Below are 6,720 nucleotides of genomic sequence, written 5' to 3' on the forward strand. Positions count from 1 at the left end.
TGTACTGCTGTGCACCTACATACAAATGTTCTGCTGTAGGCACACATTGGCTTATATAGGACATCCTAGTGGAAATAAAACCAAAGGGTGAATAGTCAATCAAACAATAGTGGAATTCAAAATTCACCAGTACTTCTTAGACTCATCATTGTGAAACAAACATATGTGACCTTTCAGAACAAGAGAAGTTTTAAGTTAAGTTCTCAAACTTTCTATTCTTCTTCAAAATTGCATACAGAAAACTTCTTGAAAAACCACATTCGTATGACCAATGATTATAACTTAAGACGAGGTCTGGAAAAGCCTCATTTTCTGTATGATGGTGGTATATGTTTGCTTCACAATGATTCGTCTATGAAGTACTGGTGAATTCTGACTTCCACTATTATACAGGACATAGTCAAGTTCTAGATACAACAAACTGCCCAGACAGCAAATAAACTGAGAAAAAATATTTAAAAAATGTTTGTACTTCTTTGATGTCCAATAATATACTACTCCACCATGCACAACATAATAATATTTATTGGCTAGGCACTGAAATTGGAAAAATACTGGGCAAATCCTCAGACTAATATGGTGAAACCAACATGAAACCTTAAACTGAGTTTCCATTTTTTTAAATATGTCAACATCCAGTAACTTCCCCTTCCTAAACTGATTATTAGATCCTAAAACCTGTGATCTGATAATCAAGGCTGGGAGTTTGGTTTCTCTTTACAAAATGACTCAGACTTGACTTCACCAGGGAAAGATTGCTTTTCTCTTATCTCAGCTCTTGCAATTATTATTCAGTAGAATCCATATTTTTTCTTTTCTGTATGACATTGATTTACTATTTGATAACAAAAGAAACTTTGTAATTATTGGGAAAGTCCTGAACTGTCAGTTACTTTTATGAATTCTACTTTAACATAGTAACATATGATAGTAGATAAAGACCAAAACGACCCATCCAGTTTGTTCAGTTGAAATTCATCCTCTTTTGGTAGCTGTGCATATAACATTTGTAAATGCAACCTCCCCTGATTGCTCAACCCTCATCTCATATCTGTGGTAAGCATGACCAAAAGGATGTTGAGTTTGCACCAAAAGAGTTATGAAATGAGACTGAAGGCCGTAAATATGTGTACCCTGGAAGAGAGAAGAAGCTGTACAGGGGTGATATGTCAGACTTTTAAATACCTGAAAGATATTAATGTTGCAATGATGCACAGGAATCCAGTCTTTTTTTGGTGGAAAGGACACTGTAGGGGTCATAATATGAAGCTCGGAGGGAGCAGGGTCAGGACCAATATGCATTGAATCTTAGCTGCCAAACATTTGACAACTTTTCAAACTTTTTTTAAGATCACTTCTTCTCATTCTGTCTACTCTCTCAGGGGTGTCCACGCCTGCTGCAGATGTTTGTGTCATCCACAAAAAGGCAAACTTCTCCTTCTAACTCTTCCTTCAATTACATATTAAACAGAACCAGCCCCAGGACAGATCCCTGAGGCATTCCATTAATCACCTTTTTCTCCTCTGAGTGAATTCCAGTTGCCACTACCCTCTGTCATCTATCATTCTACCAGTTTCTAATCCACTTCACCACTTTGGAACCCAGCCCCCAGGGCTGTTCAGTTTATTTATGAACCTTCTGTGAGAGACAGCATCAAAAGCTGGGCTGAAATCTAAGTAAATCATATCCAGTCTATGTCCTTGATCTAATTTTCTAGTCACTCAATCAAAATAATCAATCAGATTCACTGGACAGGATTTCCCATGCTGCCTCACATCCTGCAAGCCACTCCACTATCCTGCACAGAAGCTGAAGCTCAGGTAAGGTTGTTGTTAATACTTTTAAAAAGAGATAGATTGCTGATCATGGATTAGCATAAAAAAGGATAAATCTATTTTCTGTAGAGCAGCAGAGCGGACGATCTTAGGTCCCTGGACAATGAGAGTTTGGTGCACCATAGAGGTGTACTTAGGTAAGCACAGCAAGGCAAGCCTACTGACGCTGGAACATCTCAAAAAGGTGTGGTCATGGAGAAGACTTCCCTTTCAGAGGAGGGTAGATTCTGCAGGCCAGAGTCACTGGGGCTATGTGGTGCCCATGGTCAGTTGTTGCTTGCAGGAGAAAGAAGCTGCATATTGGAGCATAAACTGCACAAGCAAACCTAAGGACTCAATCCGAACAGGGCCTTTCTTCTAACAGGGAACTTAATTACCCTGTTAATTTTCTTTCTAGATCTTGTACTCTAAGAGCTGGATTTTCAAAGCTCTACGCACGTAAATCCATCACATATGTTATAAAATCGGGCGTACATTTGAAAATCTACCCCTAAGTGAATTCTTATCCAGTCTAAGCATGTTTTAATTCTCTAGGGATACCAACTGGTTATATCTTTGGTATCAATGAGATGATTCAGATCTTAGGAAGATATAATGCCAGTGAGAGAGCGGACCAGTCCATGTCTCGATCAGAATGAGGTTTATATTGTAGTAAAAGTCATTAGTGCTTCTTGGGGGTAATTTCCAAAAGGTTTCAATACATAAAATTGGACGTTGTGCATGTAAGTAGCATGGCTGAAAGCAGTATTTTGAAAACGCTTGAAGCATGCGTGCACTAGCAGTGTCTCACGTGAATATAGAGAAAAAGAAATGGGTAGTCTAAGGGCACTGTTGATGACCCTCATATATGTACAGATTTGGCACTGCAATTCCACTGCATTATCACTGCAAGCAAGCAAGAGCTGTGTACTGTCTTGGTTATGCTGTTAGTTCACTAGTTTGTCCCTTTCTGCCCGGGTGACTAAGTAAGATAAGATGTACCCTGCTGGGTCAGTGGCCAGTCCCCATCATTAAAAAGTACCCAGCAGGTTCCAAAGAGTAGGTCCAAATCTTTGCTGCTCATTCCCAGGGCTAAGCAGTGGCTTTCCCCAAGTCCATCTGCTAATTGACTTTTCCTCCAGGACTTTATCCAAACCCCTTTTAAACCTAGCTATGCTAGATGCCTTGACCACATGGCTCGGCAACCAATTCCACAGCTTGATTGTGCATTGCGTGAAGAAATACTTTCTCCAGTTTGTTTTACATCTGCTACCAGTTCGTTTCAAGGATTGTCTGTTAGGCTTAGTACTAACCGAAAGGGTAAATAACCGCTCCCCATTTACCTATTCTATCCCACTCATGATTTTATAAACCTCTCTCTTATCCCCTCTCAGTCATCCCTTTTCCAAGCTGAAGAACCCTAACCTTTCTTCATAAAGGCTCCCCTTAATCGTTTCTGCTATCCTTCACTGCACCTTTTCCATATCATTCCTGAGATGGGCTGCTCAGAACGGCAGATGGAACTAAAGATGTGGCATTATGATATTCACACTTTTACTCTCTGTTCTTTTCCAAATAATTCCTCACTTACCGCAGCGGAGGTTTTCAATGTATTGTTCATAGTGACTCCAAGAGCCCTTTCCCGAGTGGTGATTCCTAAAATGGAAATCAGCATCGTGTCGCTGTAGTTGGGATTATTTGTCCCTATGTGCATTCACTTTACACTTTATCCAAGTCAAATTTCATCTGCCATTTAGATGCCCAGTTCCCCAGTCTCGCAGGGTCCTTCTGCAGGTCCTCGGTCTGTGTTTTAACGACGGAATATTTTTGTGTCATCTGCAAATTTCATTACTTAGATAGTTGTTCCCTTTTCCAGATCATTAATAAATAAGTTAAACAACACAGGTTCCAGTGCAGACCCCTGGGACACACCACCACTATTTATTTTTCTCCATTGGGAAAACTGATCTTCATTGCTTCCTGTCAGTTTACCAATTCACAGTAAGACATCACCTCCTATGACTTTTTAGTTTTCTGAGGAGTCTTTCAGGAGGAGCTGTACTAGTTTACCAAAGAATTGAGAAAGGAGGTAGGCAAGATCATTTGATAAATCCTCCAGAAGCTTCTAATTTAAGAAAACTGCCATGCAAATTGATAACCAAGCCAGCCATGCTAAGCCTTGGCAAGTAGAGCATTTGCCAAGGGTAAGCAGTGCTGGGGCTTTAATACAGCTGTGCTCTACCTGCATGTTCTGATAAAAGAAACTTTAGGATTTCTGCTTTTCCTTTTCTTCTGTGACCAAATTTTAGATTCAGTGGAATTTTAGAAAGACCAGCTGGAATTGCTTCTTTAAATATATTACTCAGAGCAATCATCCCAGTGAAGCCTGCCAGGCATCCATCAGTCATTGTCCTCCAGTTTGAGAAGGTCTATGATAGGGGAGGGTCAATTTTCAAAACCATTAATGGGGGTAAATAGCAATTTACCCGGGTAAACTGGCTGTCTGGAAGCTGCCCTCTCTCAAGCCATCCAAAAGTAAGGATTGCCGTCAGGGTAGATGTTTGAACGGGATGAAAAAAAATAATGCATGTTGATTGATTGTGTTTGCAAATCTTAACACACATTTTCCATGAGAATTCTACCTGCACAAAACGTGGGTTCAAAAGTCAGCAGGCACAAAGTACTAGCAGCAGTTTTTAAAGATAAAATAAGTGCACGCTTTCCCTTCGAAAACTGGTGCAAAGTTTGTGGGTAAAAAAAACATATGCTGACTTCGTATCAAAGAGGACAGTGTGAAAATTTTCCCCAGTGTACACTGTTGCTGTTTCATCTGTCAGTAGCAACTCGAGCTGGCCTGCTTGTGTTTCACTCGCTTTGAATGTTTGTTTTAGTCTCAGGTCCTCAGGTATCCTTTAATAGATCTTAGCCAAAGCTGGGGATGATTCTTCTAGGAGCTGACATCATAAGGCACTAAGAACATTATACTGTCTGACCAGCCGAAACCTGTTGAACATTCAGTGGAGGATCTGAAGCCCCTGTCCCTCTCCAGCCCAACACCAGCACTCTTCTCCCCCCCCTCCCCCACCATGTATTCAGTCATGGGCATCTCCTTCCATGCTGGCCATCTGTCTCCCTGCCTCTTTTCAACTGCATGATTGTGGTTTCTGGCCCCATGTGGGGCCATGTGTAGTGTGCAGCAACTGGCAAACGCGCAAACAAAAGTATGCATGTTTTTATAATTGAGTGCCAAGAGACAGAAAACCACCACCACACAGGAGCCAAGTATATATATATATATATATAGATGTTGCACATTCAGAAAAGAACTGTCCCAAGCTTCATAATCCAGCTGCATAGGAACTGAATGCATGAAAAATTATTTTGAATAAATACAAGATGGCCTGCATGAAACAGCCACTGCCACACAAAGAGAATCTCAGGGCTTCGCTAATTAAAGTGATTTTTTTAAACTATGGTCCTGGAGGGTTCTTTCCACCTGGGGAAATTACAATTATTATGCAGCCTGCGGGAGCAATTTCTGCTGTTGATCTCTCTATCTGAAGCCATGATCAAACCCCACTGTGGCCTGGCTTTGGAGCCGAGCCTTAAGCCCTCAGCACTACAGGCCGATACAGTAACAACGTGTGTGCGCCCCTAGCGCCTCCTTAGCAGCAGAAACCCAGGAGAGGCGGCTGTCAGCGAGTTTGGGACATGGATGCTCAATTTTACGAGCGTCTGTTCTCCTAACCTGACCCGCTGGCACATTTTTTTTTCTTTTTTTTTTTTTTAACTTTTTGGTTCCTCCAACTTAATATCGCCGTGATATTAAGTCGGAGGATGTACAGAAAAGCAGTATTTTCTGCTTTTCTGTAAACTTTTTCGGGCTGCTCAGAAATTAACGCCTGCCCTTGTGCTGATCGGGCGCAGATTTATTTTTTTTTTGTATCCGAGGCGAATGACTAATAGCCTCATCAACATACATTTGCATGTGATGAGCGCTATTAGTTTTGGGGGGAGGGGGGGTTGGATGCACCTTATGGATATGCTACACCCTTTATTGTATAAGGGGTAGTGGAGGCGCGTCCAAAAGCGGGTTAAACAGTGCGCTGAGCTGAGCGCACTTTACAGTGTCGGCCTGTAAGAGATGCCGGAAGACCACCCTACTGTAGAACTCAGGGGCTCTTACAGGCCTTCTCAGACCAGTCTACTGAGACGTTACTCCTTCCAAGCCTCTGCTGAAGCTAACCACTTAGGGTCTCAACCACCTTGCGTCCTTCCATTGGCAGGATTCTGCTTGCTTAGAGCACCTTTGGTGCCAGCTTAGTCTGAGTTCTAGTCTTGACTGAAAAGAAGTCGGATGCAAGCCAGCGGCATCGCCCAGTGCTGCAAAAGACATATGAGGCAAAGGGTAAAGCAGGACAAATTTTTATAGAGAGAGATGTAATACGTTTGCTTCAGCTATTGTGAAATCACTCTTTTAGGTATTGTTAATTGTACTGCTCACTGCTCAGTGGTGCCTTTGGCAAGAATCGTTTTCTGTCCCTTGATGGAGTTTCAAAAAAAGAGAAAATTGAACTGAGGTGACAGAGAGGATGCTTCTTTTCAGAAGTTTTAATGTTTTTAGAGTCATTTCTCAGCTTTAGTAATTAGAAGGCTAAGTGAAACATTTCCTTCGGCACACCCACAGCCTGGAAAAGTTGGCTGGCAGAGTCAGAAAGTACCTTCTCGCTGCACTGGTGAGATATTTGTCACCATCGTGTGATATCGGTTCTTCTGGTTATTAACAATATACACGACAGAATGAGGGGGTGGGGGGGGGGGGCGGGCAGTGCTGGGAGCTTCTCTCCGCAAAAGTCAGATGCATAGTAACTACTGGAATGAGGCTTTGTAAATCATGGGGAGGAG

This window comes from Rhinatrema bivittatum, chromosome 15 (assembly GCF_901001135.1).
Source record: "Rhinatrema bivittatum chromosome 15, aRhiBiv1.1, whole genome shotgun sequence".
NCBI lineage: Eukaryota > Metazoa > Chordata > Amphibia > Gymnophiona > Rhinatrematidae > Rhinatrema > Rhinatrema bivittatum.